Source organism: Chamaea fasciata, unplaced genomic scaffold (genome assembly GCF_029207755.1).
Source record: "Chamaea fasciata isolate MVZ Bird 193981 ecotype frontalis unplaced genomic scaffold, bChaFas1.0.hap1 SCAF_14, whole genome shotgun sequence".
Classification (NCBI taxonomy): Eukaryota; Metazoa; Chordata; class Aves; order Passeriformes; family Sylviidae; genus Chamaea; species Chamaea fasciata.
Window position 1 is genome coordinate 9,057,363 of NW_027094099.1, and position 15,324 is coordinate 9,072,686.

Sequence of the window (15,324 nt, forward strand, 5' to 3'; positions counted from 1 at the left end):
CTCCATGATTTATTTTGTAAGGGTCTGCTTCTTAAGAGTACTAAAATAGTAAATATTAGCATGAGTTCCAGTGCAAGATACAAAATACCAGTTACACTCTGAGATAGATTCACTAGCACCTGATTTTCCAATTGTATTCTCAGACTGAAATAGAATGAGCTTGGACTTACAGTCCTTTTTGATTGTATTTTTAAAATATTTTATTTTAATCAGTGCTCTTTCTTCCTGTATAGGGAGAGGTTGGCTTCTGTGGCATCCATTACGGGAGTGAAACTATGAATTCCATACATCAGTTCCAGCATCTGGGCTTCATTCAGATGTGTGACATTTGAGCTAGGTAAAGAATACAATGAAATTACTTTTTTAATTCCTTAATTTAGGTGCTTAAAGCTATTAATAGAAATGGCTGAAGGATGAATTCTTGATAATATTTGGACAAAGATAAATAGATATAGTTGGATGGTGTTAAAAGGTAATGGTAACAATGATCATAAATCTGGAAAGTTCAAGAAATTATTGTCCTCAAGAAGAATAGGTTTTATGGAGATGCTGGCATCATTATTCTTATTCTGAGAGTTGTTTGTGTCATTATGTTAATGACTGTTAGTATGAGTAAGTGAAAACTCCTTCAGCAGCATCCTCATCTGTGATGTGTCTGTTACCTGAAGAAGTGGGTAAGTGAACAAGTGACCTTATGAAACTAGGAATCAATTTCATACTATTCCCACTTTTTCTCCTCCAGTTTTTGATAACTTCAGGGATGTTTCTGATTTCTGCCACCCGCAGCAGCAGCACTGGCAGCACAGGGAAACACCAGGGACCCCCCATCACAATGTTCATGTCTTCAGACATGAGAAGGACCATTAAATTTAAAGCTCCTTCACGCCCACTTTAGATGTGTCACCTCTTGAACTGCCTGATGTGGTGATTGCATGGGCAACTCAAAAATAGCTGCCTACCTTGCAACCTCATTTCCAGAGGAGCCATGTTTTCAGAACAGTTTCATACACTCTCTGCAAATTTCTGCCTTGCTCTCTAATTTAAAAAGTTATTCTTTGTGTCTGCCACCTCCCTGCTAAATGTAGATTGTGTGTCAGGGGGCTGACACACAAAAGGCCTCAATCTCTTAAGAAGATTCTGCCACCAGAACACCTAATAGACTGTCAGTTTGAATGTATAAATGAGACACAGCAAGGGAAGGAATAATGCCTTTAACAAAAGAGTGGTGGGTAGACTAGGAAAAAAGCTCAGCTCCTCTGACGAGGTGACTGGAAATGTAGTACTTGCAGTGGAAGGGAGATATTGATGAAAGCATCAGTAACAGGTGAGAAATGGTGCTCAGACTTGGGCTGCTAATGGGAAATAGAGCAAGTATTTATGGCTGCAGAGAGAAGCAGGTAAGAAGTCAGGTTAGGACTAGAAGATTGGCTCCTTTGTAGGATGCAGTGCTGTCATCTCCCCCTGTGACAAGCGGTACTTTTAAGCTACATCTCTGAATGTAACACAGATTTGGGCATGACTGAGCCCTGAAAATTAACGTTGGGACATCCTGTTTATGTTTTAAAACATTGCAGGTAGCTACATTTTTGAAACTATGCGTGACTTTATTTGGGGTAGGGATTCAGAATTGAGTTCCTGCATGTCAGCAGCATCTCAAATTGCCTGGGTCACAAATGGAACGTGGAAGGATAGAAATTGCAGGAGTTTTGCTCTGTGCTGTGCAAGTGATGAGTTTGAACACTGCCACTATGGAAACACCTTTTCTTTGGCACACACTCTAACCAAAGACTCTTCTCCTTTCTTCAAGAAAGGTGGAAAACAGGGCTCTGTTCCTTCTTGTGATAGTAAAATAACTTTCTGGTGTCTGGGTTTGTTCTGTGATGGTCTTCCATAGAAACTTGTCTGTCATTTCAAAATTGAGTGATGCAAAAAAGAAGCCATTACAAATCAGTCACCGTCTCTTTCTTCCTCCCTAGTCCTGACTTCTGGATCCACTCATGCCTTTGGCTACCTGTTTTGCTGATAATTTTCCAGTTAACAGGTGGCAAGGCCCATGTTGCTGGATGTTATTAAATAAATGGTTTTCCAGATGGCTGTAATATTGTATCTTTAAATAAAAGTACACAAGCTTAGTGTCAGCATCTTATTTATGGAATGCTTTTGGCTCCTGAACTGCTTGTTGAAATTATTGTGAGCCATTTGGTCACTGAGAAGTAATTGTGTATTACTGTAGATAACAAGCTGTTTGCATTAATTAGCAATCAAAGCATATTGCCAAATGCGGAATAACACGTCTTTGACATCTCTGCAGATCCTGGTAACTGAGGCAGTGCAAATTCATGGATTGTCCTTCTCTGCATGTTTATAGTGTGAACTTCTAGTCCATCTGCCCATACAGTCATCTGCAGAACCATCAGAAGCACAGCTGGGAGAAATAAAAGCTGAGGTAGGAGAAAAAGCATGTGAAGGTACAAGGATCTTCACATTCCTCTTTGCTTGGAAGTCCCAGCCTGATTTTTGGTGGCCTCTGAAGTCTTTGTTGACAAAGGCAGTCAGGAAAAATTAGTTTTTTCAGGGGAAATTTTTTTTTTGAGAAAAAATTAACTGCATACTGCATCAATTTGTCTTTTAAAATCAAATTAATTGTATAGGCATAAGGTGGTTTTAAGAATTACTTTCCTGGACCTAAGCTAATAAGTGCATGTGTCTCTGAAAACCCTCGTGCTGCCATGGTGGATTGGGATAATTTTCTCTGTGTGTATTGTAGTGCAAGTGATAAAGCCAGTTTTGACTCCAGTGAGCAGATTTGTACCCCCTGAGCTAGGAAATGTGGATGTTTGAAATCCAGCAGCAGTTCCTGCCTCTTTTGTGTTGTGTAGAGAGCAAAGGCACAATGGGAGAGAGGAAGGAAAAATACATTCGTGTGCAGGTCAGTGCTTTGCATTTTGACTTTTTTGCAGGAATGGTTGTACTGGTAAATGCATTTTTTCATTTGTCCTCTGCTTAAGAATTAGAGATTTGCTACTAAAATGCCAGGTCCTCTGAGTTATTAAGCACAGTATAATGAACTCTTTGCAGAAAATAACTAGAATGTGATCTATGTCTGCAGAGGAAGGAAAGGAGCAAAACACATTAAAAAATAAATTAATGTAATGCAAAATAACCTTAGTTCCACTGCACAGAAATTTCTGATTGCACTGATCTTGTTAAGCTGCTCTTCCAGAAGATGCTGCACATTCTGTGCAGAAGTACAGTGTGATGATGAGTGTCATTCAAAATTAGGATCTTTCATATTCAAAGTGTTTCACACACACATTTGGCATGTACAGGTAGAGACACTTCAATGAAGCAAGATATGATCTAGACAGGAACTCTTAACAAACAATTCCCACCAGGGACTTGGGGTTGTAGTCTTCTAGTGCTTCTGGGTTTTGGCTTTTTTATTTCATTTTTTCCTCTCCAAGATGTATTGCTTTTTGCTTACTTTCAGAAAGGCAGTGCACTGACACAATCTTTTAGGATCTCATTCATACCTCCAGGGTTACACTGGAGGTCAGGGCTGCATTCTCAGCTCCCGGTGGCTTCATATGAATAAATTGATTTTGAAATAACTAAATAAATTTCTGTGATAGGATAAGCAAAGATAAAACATTTTCACCAAAGGGTTCAAAGCCAGCATAATTGGCCAATAAATAAATAAGGAAAATCTCTTTGTTTTCTTTGAGAACTGTGTGTCTCTCACACAATGTTTTTCACAACTGCAGAGTTCACTGGCCTTAGCCACACATGACTTTGGTTACCCAGTTGAGACTTGGCATTCGTTCTTAGAGTTTCCAAGGGAAACTGATGTCCTGTGTGCTCCTTAAGGAAAATGTAACCGTGAGCAGAGGAATAGTGTGTGGTGATGGAGGCCATTTAATAGGGGATCATCTGAGGGGACTTTGTGCCAGCAGTGCACATATTTGAAAGAATATCGTGGATTCAGGCAGCTCCCTTGCCTGTGCAGGGAGATGTACAAAGCCCTGTGTAAGCCTTGGAGTTAAACCAGAGTGGATAAATGTGTGAGAGGCAACTGAGCAGCTCCTCACTGCAGGGGCTGCAAGCAGAGCAGGAGCTGCAGAGGTGGAAGCACAAAGGGAGGGCCCCGGAGTGGACAGCGTGGCTGACTTGAATCTTGGTTAAAACTTTTTTGCCTTCTGTTATTTTGACAAACTCATTGGACGTTTTCAGAATGGCTTGATTTGATCTATTTCTTCTGTATTATGACCTGAATTAAAGGGGGTGGGGAGTGAAAAAAATGGATTTTAAAAAGCTCTCATATTAAGTAAACTGGACCTTTAATTTTTGATCAAAGCAAAATTTTTAGGTTGTGTTTTGCTAAATTTGACTGCACTCCTTTTTTCTAAAGCCATGTTTATTTGCATGGAGGCTGAGTTGTGAAAGGGGAAGGTGTGCCTGAGAATGAAATTGAGCAAGATGCTTTCAGCTTGCCTGCCTTTGATTGCTTGTCAGGAGCAAGTGTTGCTCTGTTAGTGAACCTGTCAGTGTTATGCAGTTCTGCTTTTCCTCAAGAAACTCCATCAGATGTATTTACATGTCCCCTTGGTTGAAAGCCTCAGAGCTAGGCAGGGGTGCCCCTGCTACCTCTTCTACTGTGAAGTGGTTGCAGTTTTGCTTTTCAACCTGGAATGAGATTTGAGTCTTGTATCAGTGCTGTGTATTAATCCCATATAAATCTTCTTGATATGGTTCCTCAGAAATGAAGACTTAGCCTTAAAAAATTCATTTAATAGTTATTTCATAAAACCAATGCCTGCATACTTTTGTTCCCCTTTGTGTTTTCCTTGTCACACTCCATTGAGGTGAAAACAATTTATTTGCTTCTCTTGCCAGGATACGTCTATCCGACAGTAAAAATAAGATGTCTTTTTCAGTATCTCATCTGATCAACAACATAGACAGCCATCAACAAAATATTTACATTTTTCAGTGATGATTATGGATGAGAATGCATAAATCAAAGTTGTTTTACATTTTGTAATCTAAATTGACACATATGAATTGATTCTGAAGTTTCATTAGGACTAGAAAGCGCCAAAATAATTCAGTGAGCTCTAAGCATGGCAACAACCATAGAAAACAGTCAAAATCAGGGCTATTCTTCCTTATATTAGTATTTTTTTCTAGTTTTCAGTTCATTCTTGCCAGTAGCTCTCATAGATATTAAGTGTAAAGAAAGTAAAATGTCCTAGTTATTGTTCCTAACTTTTTGTTTATAATCTAAATTTCTGCATTAAACATATTACCAGAGAGTTGCTGATAGGCAAAGTTAAATCTGTTTTTAGTTTTCAATATTTTTTTAATGTCTAGTCAATTTATATATTATCTACAGTTTTGCATTTATCTGTAATTTCCAGTAGGTTAGGTCATGCTCTTAATTCTTTTATCTGATATCTTGCCTCCTAAATACTCTGAAAACTTTGATTTGAGACCAAGTGTCACTTTAGATGTAAACTCTGTCAGATACTGAGTCACTAGTGAGAACTTTGGTGATTGCAGTGCTGTGGACTGCCTTTAAAGGTTATATATGCTTTTATAATTATCTCATGTGTTCTCACAGGTGCTTTAATAGCCTTGGGTCCCTTTTTAATGACCTATAAAGACATAAGTGTAGAATAGTCAAACACAACATAATAAAAGACAGTTAAATACCGCATACGTCTTAAAAATTCTTTAGGGCTTGTTCAGTCACTTCAATCCCTTATGTATAGAAACAAACAAGCTGCCTCATAAGCCAGCTCAGTTTTTCAGCTGGGGGAAGGAAGTTCTTTCCAACAATAGAAAAGAGCAGTTTCCAAGTGCTGGTGTGATGGGGATGTGTGCAGTAAACACAGACAGTAAGGAGTGGCCATCCATCACTTGACACACTCATCTGTTGGTCTTGCAGGGATTATAGAAAAGCAAACCAAGGTGGGGAAAAGTAATTATTTTATAGTTTAAACGTGCCAGTTTAAGTTTTACTTCTGTTGTTTGGTTTTCTACCCTCTATTTTGATGCCTGAGTTGAAAGTGTTGTGCCAATAGCCAGTTAAGACAGAACAGCAGATCCTTGTTTCTGCTGCTGGGAAAGCCCAAATGATGCAGTTATACTAGTTTCTAGTGTTTCTCAGAAAGGGCATAATCTCTATGCTCCCAGATGCTCTAAAATGCCTTGAGTATTGAGTTTTAACACCTCTTCTGAACAGAGAACCTTTCCTACACTGGAAACTTAGAAAGCAAGTACAAGGGATCTGAATCTGGCATTCCCAATGTCCAAATAAATGGTAACACACAGTGACCAGAAAAGTGTTAATTTCTGAAGGCAACAGGCTTGTATACAGCATGAAATAGACTATTAAACATTTTTTCAAGCTGGTGACCTTTTACATTGGGGAGGGAGGATGTAAAACCTGACATTTTTTCACTGATCACCTTTCACAAGAATTTAAGAAAACCACCTTTAATCAGTGAGTGATAAATGCTCTTTTTTAGTTTTGAAATGTTCTGCAGATGATTGCACACACTAACTTGGAAAAATTGCCACAGACTCATAATGACAGGTTTTATCTGAAATTATGTAAAATTGGTTTCACTATATTTTTTCTTAAAAAAATAAGAGGTTGTATAAAGGTTTCATTGTCTTTAGGTAGGAGTGAGTTACTCCTCAGTGTGGGTATTTGTACCTGGTAGTCATTGTTAAGGAAAGAAAAAATGTCTCTGGTCTTTTGGTCCCAGTTCTCCATTCCCATATGCCCCTCCAGTGCTTCATTTTTCAGCCAGAGCTGTGTTTAGCATGGAAACACAGCCACAGTACCAGGATGCCCAACATGTGTCAGTTTTATACAGCCTAATTCATGAGCAATGCTAAAACCCAAGTTGTTGAAGGGCATAAACACAGAGAGCCAATATTCTTCAGGCGAATCCAAAGTTATTTTGATATAAGACAACTTCTGGCAGGTTACCTTCTGTCCTTCCTGCAGTAAAATAATGGCTTTTGTCACTTGTTTTTAATTTCAAACTGATGTGCTGGAAGTATCTATTTCAAAGATGAAGGAAAAGTAAGACAAAAAGAGATTGTTACTTTCCCCAAATCAGTTTGATTTCTGTCACTACAAAACAATACCTTTCCAGCAGATGTCTTTGAACACCAGCCAGCACTATGACAGATAACTTATAGCTGCTCTGATTATTCATGCAGATATCAGCAGGTTATTCCAAAAGGGCTTTATTTCATATTGTTAAAGCTATTCTCTAAAAGAAACAGTAATCTTTCTGATGAGCATGGGGAACAATTTCTTCAATACCAGTCCAATTTATTTGGACCCTCTGATTGGTGCTTTCAGCTAGATCTCTAAGCACAATATTAATTATTCATTAAGCTACTTGAAGGAAGAATATTTGCATAGCCATACTGCAAAATTGATGAGGCTTTGCGTGTGCACCGTAGGAATAGCTTTCAACTTAGTGCTAAAACTAGAGAAGATACTAATAAAATTGTTAAAAAAATTATCTAAAAAGCCAACAATAATTTGAACTTTCTCATAAGCACAGAACATTTATTTTTATAGCACCCACATGTCCTATTGAGAGATCATGAAGATATTCTTTCTACAGCAGGTCATGTGGGTATAGAATAAAAAAGAAAAAATCCTCAAGAACCTTTGTATAATAAAAGGTCATAATGGGGATAATAGATAGTAAAAAGGGAGAAAGAGGTTTTCTGTGAGTGGGAGGAAAGAGTAAGCCTGACATTTAATGTACTTATCTCCACTTGGAAACACACAGACTGGGTTTATGGAAAATTGTAATGTCCTGTCCTTAAATGGACAGAGGGTTATCTGCTTACTAAAAGGTTGGGATACTCCTCTTTGTGTGTGCATGTTAAGGTGCAATTACTTCTAAAATGGTAAATTAAAAAAAAACCCCAATGCCTTAAAATCCAAACCTTTTTAAGAGCAGTAAAAATTGAAAAAGATCTTGTTAATTGTGAAAGTTGCAAAGTGGCTACACTGTGGCCTGGCTGCAGCTCCCACAGCTCTTTTGCAGATGAGGGAACCAGACTGGAATGTGCTTGAGCTTTTAATCATCCCTTATTCCTTTCTCCCAGACCTTGAGCTGTGTGGGGGAGAAGCTCCTGTTCACAGCACATAGGAAAATGGGGTGACTGCAGGAGCTTGTGCCTGAGTTTCAGTACTTTCATTCAATTTCCCAGTATCCAGTCCCAGCAATGCTCACTCTGTGTGAAACACAGACTGCCTCTACCTCTGGCATCCTTGTTAGCAGGGAAGGAGGGAATGTTCCAAGTTCTTGAACTTAGGGCAGCAGTGCCATCAATTTTGGTAAACACTGAACTAGAATTGGTTGGTTTGTCAAAAAGTAGGCTTACAGCCCCTGAATTAGACGGCCAAAACTCTGATGGGAGAGGTGACTTTCCACTCACAAGGATGTAATAATGTTTGTGGGATTATCTTTCAGAAGGTACTGAGGGACATATAGGAAAAAAGTGACCACTTGCTGGAAATTGTCAAATGTCAATTCAATGGGAATCAAGAGCAATATAGTCCAGTTTTCATTCACTGCTAATTTGTTTTAATTCTATTTTTAACTTTCTTTCAACACCTTTGGAAAAATAGTAGATTTGCAATATTAAAACCATTTGAAAACTAGAATATGGCTCCGTTTCAGTAGAATTCTGCTGAATCTAAAAATGTTTAAATATACCAGAAAACTAATCTTATTGGAGATTTATTGAGAAACCATTACTATGTAAACTGAAATATTGCCAAATCAATAAATATTTAAAAAAAATTAAATAAATTAAACAGAAAATATTATGGTTAGTAATTTTGTAATTCAACATACCCAGAAATCCAAGTGATTCCTATTTGAGTGTCAAAGGGTTTTTTAACTGCCATTTGTTGTGTTTCCGGAGCTACAGAGAAAATAAATTTGTTGATGCACTGATGATACAAGGTTTGGAAATGTCTTAGAACACCGAGATACAAAAGATACTGTAGGTAATGAAGCAGGTCATCCTTAATTTTCAGACTTTTTCTTTTGTACATGAGTAGAATGTTTTTGGTCTCACAGAAGGAATTTGGATGTTCAATTTGCATTGTAACTAAGGCTAATGCAGCATCCCAGTCTCCTGAGAGTCTTTGAAAATATGATAATCTTATCCAAAATCTCATTTGCTTTGTTTTTACCTTTAGCAGTTCTATGCACAACCTGGATATTATTAAAATGCCCTTTAAAATGAGCCTGAAAATATTGGGATTTCATTTTGAAATGGGCTGAATATAATTGAAGGCATTAGGAGAGGGAAAGACAGTAATGAATGGCAGAAAAGGCATAGATGTTACTCCTGTGCTGGAACTGGAGGCACCTAACAATGGGATTGGAAAAATGCAGTCCTACATTAGAAGAGAAAATGAATTTCATCAGTATTCATAACATATGTTGGTATTCCATCAGTGAAATGCTGCTGTAAGCATCAGCCCATTTGCATGCAGAGCAATGCTCTCTTAAATAGGAAAATAAATGAGGAGTTAGTCCTGATATAGGGAGTGTTTCAGACTATTTCCTTACATGGAAAATTCAGCAGCCTTGGTATGATTGCTGATTTCTAAGTTTTTGAAGAGGTAACCATGAGTTATAAGAAGTAACCACGACTGAAATCAAAATAAATATTTCAAGGCAGTTTTGAAAGGCATTTGGGACTTCATCTGAATGTAATGCTAGACCTCAAAGTTGTTACACTTCACTCCCTCTTTTGCTTTCCCCCACTCATTTCTCTCAGTGTAGTCTTTGGAAAGCATGCCCCATAAGATATAGCACAATCCATAATATCCAAAATGGTTTGGATTGCCTCTGCTTGGGTTGGACAACTTAAACTGAATTTTCCTCTCTGATTCACATGAATTAAAATGTACAAACCAGCCCTTTTTCTGCTGCTTGTACAGATAGTTCTGCCTACACATCTGTGCTTTTCCCAAAAGAAACTATTTTTTTCCACATTTCTTCATACTTACTTTGGTTTTATGTGTTTGTTTGGTTTTTTTGTGGCTAAACCATACAGATATCTCAGACTGGGTGATATCTCAGACCACATTAAGGTTGATGACCAATAGCTGCAGGCTGTGGTTGCTGCACCTTCTAATAGTGCACTTTGAAATTCAGCTTGAGCTTAACCTGCAGAGTTGGTTTCACCTATTGAATGAGCTCCAACAACTTCGACTGAAATTGAATCTGACATCGAGAGTCACCCAGATGTCCATTAGGTAATAGGAAAGTGTGAACTGAGTTTACCAGTGAGGAAAAGACACATGCCTACACACAGGTCTGTCCTTTAGGTTTAATAAGACGGGGCATAAGGACAAACTTCACCAGAGGTATCTAAAGACATGCCTGTAGTTGTAGTGAGCAGCAGTTTCAGTGTTCCCTTTTGACTGTGTAATAGAAAAAGCCATAAAACTGATGTAATTTAACTGAGAAAAGGAATCAGTGCACTTTTGCACACTGTTGTTCATTCCACTTAATAGAGTGCACCTAATGGGCAGCAGATGAGCTGAGGACATGAATATTATCCTTTAGTGAGACATTTTTGTTGAAAATAATTCAGCTTCTGTTGAAATAGTGTCTATTTGCTTTAATATGCTTTCCCCTTGGGAAGATGAAGTACATAACTTTTTTTTTAACTGGTGAAGTTAATGATTGTGTGTATGGAATGCAAGAGTTCTAAATTCTGTTATCAATCCATGCAGGGATGATTTGACATGAGACCAATTGAATGTTTCTGTCCAATTTTGTACTGTATCTCCAAAGCCTGCACTCAAAACTGGAGCTTCAGAAGAGGAAATCTCCACATTTGTGGAAATAATGTGAATTTTGGAACATCCCCTTATTTTGCAGTCATGATTTGGTGAAATGTCGGTGTCTAGAAGTGTAAAAATTCTGGATCATAGAATCATTAAGACTGGAAAAACCCTCCAAGACTGTTAAGTTCATCTTTTAACTAAAAGCCACCATTTGTACTAAACTGTGGTGGTTTAGTGAGTGTGGTGAACCCACAAGTGGGCATGAAGAAGCCACAGAGACTTTTCCTGCCTGCCTGAGCAGGTTTGTCCTTCCACGTTTCTTCTGAAATGTCTTTTCCAAACACAGATCACTTCCACACCCCCTCCAATGACCCCCACGTGAGGGTTCACACAACTAAATCTTAGAATATTGTTTTCATTTATAAATAATTTTCAAAATTAACTGTAGTCCCAGGTATGATTCAAATCTAAATTCTTATTTAAGTCTAACTTTCTCTGGATCTCTACTGCCTCTTTGTCATCACCACGAAGTGTGGCTCAAATGTTTCATGTTTGGAAAAGTTTAACTTTGATTTGAGGGGGAAAAATGTGAAACTTTAGGAGGAAATACCTGCACTGAGCAGATTTCCTTTTTAAAACAAAAGATTTTCATTGAAATAAATCCTGAGGAAAATATGTCTGGATAGACTGTACTCTACTGTTTCCTCTAAGGATATAGTGGTCGTTATACTTAACAAATACTTAGTAACCAGAGACAGAGGAGTTAACCTCTGGAAATAGCATGGTGTGTTTTTAGACAGATGCTTGGGAGTTTCTGGAAAAAATGAGAAGTTAAAATAATTGGGTCTGCAGTTCCAACAGTCAGTGTTTCCTTCCAGATGACCTACACTTTCAAAACCACTCTATTTTCCCTTTTTCTTAGCTGAAGCTGAAGAAAAGCACACATTACGTAACTGAACATTCAAGAGAGCTTGGCTGTGATCTTTTAAATGAGTTTTTTCAACAAAAGAATCTGAGTTACATCCTGAAAGCATGTTCCCTTAATAACTGAATAATGGTGCTGCTGTGATGGTCTCTGCTGATGGCTGAATCTATCTTGATGTTGTTCCCAAAGCCAGAGCTGCTTTGGAATGTTCAGATAACATTTCCATGGCCAATTGACTTTATGCCATGATGCAGTATCAAGTTAAATAGGTTAATTATTTTCTTCTTTTATTGTTATTGCTTTACAACAAGTACTTATCAGTATTTGAACAGAAGGGTATTAAAAGTCACAAATGCAGCTAGGAGTCGAAATGTAGGTGGGAAAATAATGATCCTCAGGAAGGGTTCTCTTGTTTTTAGTACTGACTGGTACTCCCAAACAGAGTTTATCTAAAAGTCATCTTTAATGCTGCTGACTCAAAGACTGTCTATGTAGTTTGGTAGACATGCAGCAGAAGGATGATGGTGTTTCAAGAGACTCTTTCACTGGTTCTCAAAAATGGCTAAGGCAGTGTCAGTTCTTTTATATTCTTCAATCCACACTCTCTTTGCAAGTTTCCTACTAGGTAACAATGGAGCCTTTCTCTGTCAAGGCCATTGTAACCTCCACAACATTAGGGCTGTGTACTTTCCAAGGTTACAGAGCTCAGGTTTTATATGGATCTCGCAAGCCACTAATGCTGAAGTAGATTAATGTTTTAGCTGCCATAGGAGATTATTCCCTATTCCTTAAATCTCTTTTATTCAAGCAAAATGACCATGATTATGATCTTGCTCAGATGCTGGAAATTAGAAGGCATTATGAAGAAATAAACAGGAATTAGGAACAGTTTATGAATTTTACAATATCAGTTTTCTCTTAAAATGGTAAACCCCAAATGGGAATTATGCATGCTGTGCCTTTTGCAATATATATGTATTCTCAAAATTATACGTGAGTTGAAATTAATGAATACTTAAAAAAAGAGGGGTTTTTTAAAGTGCAAGTAGCAATTTGTCATTAAAATCTCTCTATAAAATACACTGAGATTTATCTATTCCAATCTTTTCTGTTGAAGTTGTTTGATGTTCTGTGAATCTCTGGAGTCATCTCTCTACTCACCTGCAGCACAGCTGAACTCCCAAAAAGTCTTCACTTTTCTCTGTGGTCCAATAAATATCTTATTAATTTCATCCTCTGAGATGAAAGATGTGGACTTGGTTTCTGTCTTGAACATCAGAAGAAAGGAACTTTTGTTATGAAGAATTTGGAAATATGGAGAATACAGAAAGGGAGTTACAAAAAGCCTGCCTGCCTGATGGATTTGACCCTACAGAGAAGCTGGATGGTGGATGACATAACCTTGTGAATGCTGTTCTCATCCTTGGCATGGGAGGAGCAATAGCCATCTTATTTTTGGGCAGCCTCAGGCTCTGTGTGCTTGTTCAGTGGCTGAACTCTAAAGGACTTTATTGGCAGGCACTAAAGTGAAGCAAGTGTGTCCCCAGGATGTAAGCAGGGTGTCAGGGGACTGAGTTCTCTTGCACCTGAGCACTGGAGGTGAGGGCCCACAGGGTCTCTCCTGTGAAATAGTGTCGTTGGCTGCCAGGGGAAAATGTGCCCAGATTTGTAAGGCAGTGTCAGGGCTTGGTGGGCATGATACTGTCTGGGGTTATTTTCTGCAACTTGTCCTGCTGCATCACATCTGCATGTGGTGTCTGAAAACACTGTTATGCTGCCAGGAAGCGCTTTTTTTTTTTTTTTTTTTTTTTTTTTTTTTTTTTTCCCATATTCTGTGTGAACTTTTCTGGAAATATGTTCTGCCAAACAGTAATTAACACATAAGCAATCTACTGCACACATCAACGAGTGTAGTGGTTGCTGTATTCATTTCCCTGATTTAATGGGTCTGCCCCAAGCCCCTGCAGGATGGTTGAAGCAGCTGCCTTTTGAGCCTGCCTCTTAGTATTAATCCTTTGTGGACTAACTTTCTGTTCAGTACTGCCTTCTCCTGGATCAATTCAATCTGAGGTAGAGGAAAGGCGCATGGACAAACAAGAGACCTTGGGACAAGCAAAGGCATGACTGTGTGTGTTAAGACATCAGCTGATTTGTCATGAATCACCTCCTCCCTTGTCAGACAAAAAGTTGTGTGAGGGGTTAACCCATTCTCTCTCTTTTTAATTTTGTTTAATTAAAAAAAAAAATTGTAGCATGAGAGCTTGTTCAGAGGTTTGAAGTAATAATGGGGTTTACATCCATTATCAAGTTAATCTGGAGTTTCTTGTCCATATGTCTACACCAGCAAGTGCATATTGATTACTGATGGTTTAAAAATTACTCAAGCAAAAGAAATCACGTGGCATTTATAAATAGAACCATTTCTAGAAACTGTTTACTCTCTCCTTATGCAGAACACATCCTGCACTGGGGATTCTGAGAAAAGTATTTGTGATCTGAACTGGATGCTGGAAACTTGAACAGAAACCTAACCAAGAAGCAAAATAGTTAAAGTGCAACACAAGGGTCCTAACCTGCTTCCATTCCAAAGGAAAATGTTTGATCTTCATTTTGGGTAATTTGTAGGTTTACTAACATTCTTTTACTGCATGTTATTTAGTATATTTTCATTGCTTAGAAAAATGTTATGGCAGAATCTCTGATTGTTCATGAATTAGTGAAAAATACAGAGGGACAATGACACATTTTGACATTAGCCACTTGCCTTAAAGGTCCCGCTGTAGTCCTGCATTAGTCAATTTAGAACTGTGTGGCCAGTTAGATGGAAAATCCTGTCCTGTCTCTCCACCATCCATCTCTGCCGCAGATTCCTGTCCACTTTCCTTGCACTGGCTCAGTCTGGCACTCTGAGGGCAGTCCAAAAGTCAAATAGGGAAAAACAATCTCTCAGTCAGCTATGATGCTACATCCTAAATGATCTGTATTTTGTCTTCATCCCATCTACAGGAAATCTGTAGTTGCTCACACCTGATTCTTAATCTAAAGGACAGAGAAACCTCAAAGTACTGGCATCTGATTTAGCATTTTTCCCCTTGCCTTGAAATCCTTTAGATGCAGAGCAGCATCAGCATCATAACCTCAGGTGTGATTTGAGCTGAGAGAAACTTTTGGTTTGATTGTTCTGAAACAGCATTCTGAGCACAATAAATGGATTTGACAGGATGCGAGCCCTGAAATACAACTGACAATTGAATTTCTATCTTAAATATATATCACTGAAATTTCTAATGGCACGTCACTGTCTTGTGAGCCTGTGATGCAACAACTGAGCCATGGCTGGGTCTGTCTGTGAGCTGCTATGCTGAGTGTGCCAAATGCCTGTTTGGAATTAAGGGCTCTTTCATTTGGGGGCACTCCCTTAGTAGTCTCAGCTTTGGTTGGTGTAGTGGTTTGAAAGCAAAACAAGTGAGAGGCTCCAAGTCAGAAATACAATTTAATAGGAAGAAAGGGGAAAAAAAGGTAAAAAAAAAAAAAAAATTCAATA

At 38.3% G+C, this 15,324-nt stretch overlaps 1 long non-coding RNA gene across 1 annotated transcript; it reads left to right on the forward strand.

The window, feature by feature from the left end:
* The first annotated feature begins 239 nt into the window (after positions 1-239).
* Positions 240-14,367, forward strand: LOC136296975 (uncharacterized). The gene is made up of 3 exons (XR_010723046.1): positions 240-337; positions 2,312-2,446; positions 14,234-14,367. It is a non-coding gene; the product is annotated as an uncharacterized lncRNA (long non-coding RNA).
* Positions 14,368-15,324: the final 957 nt, after the last annotated feature.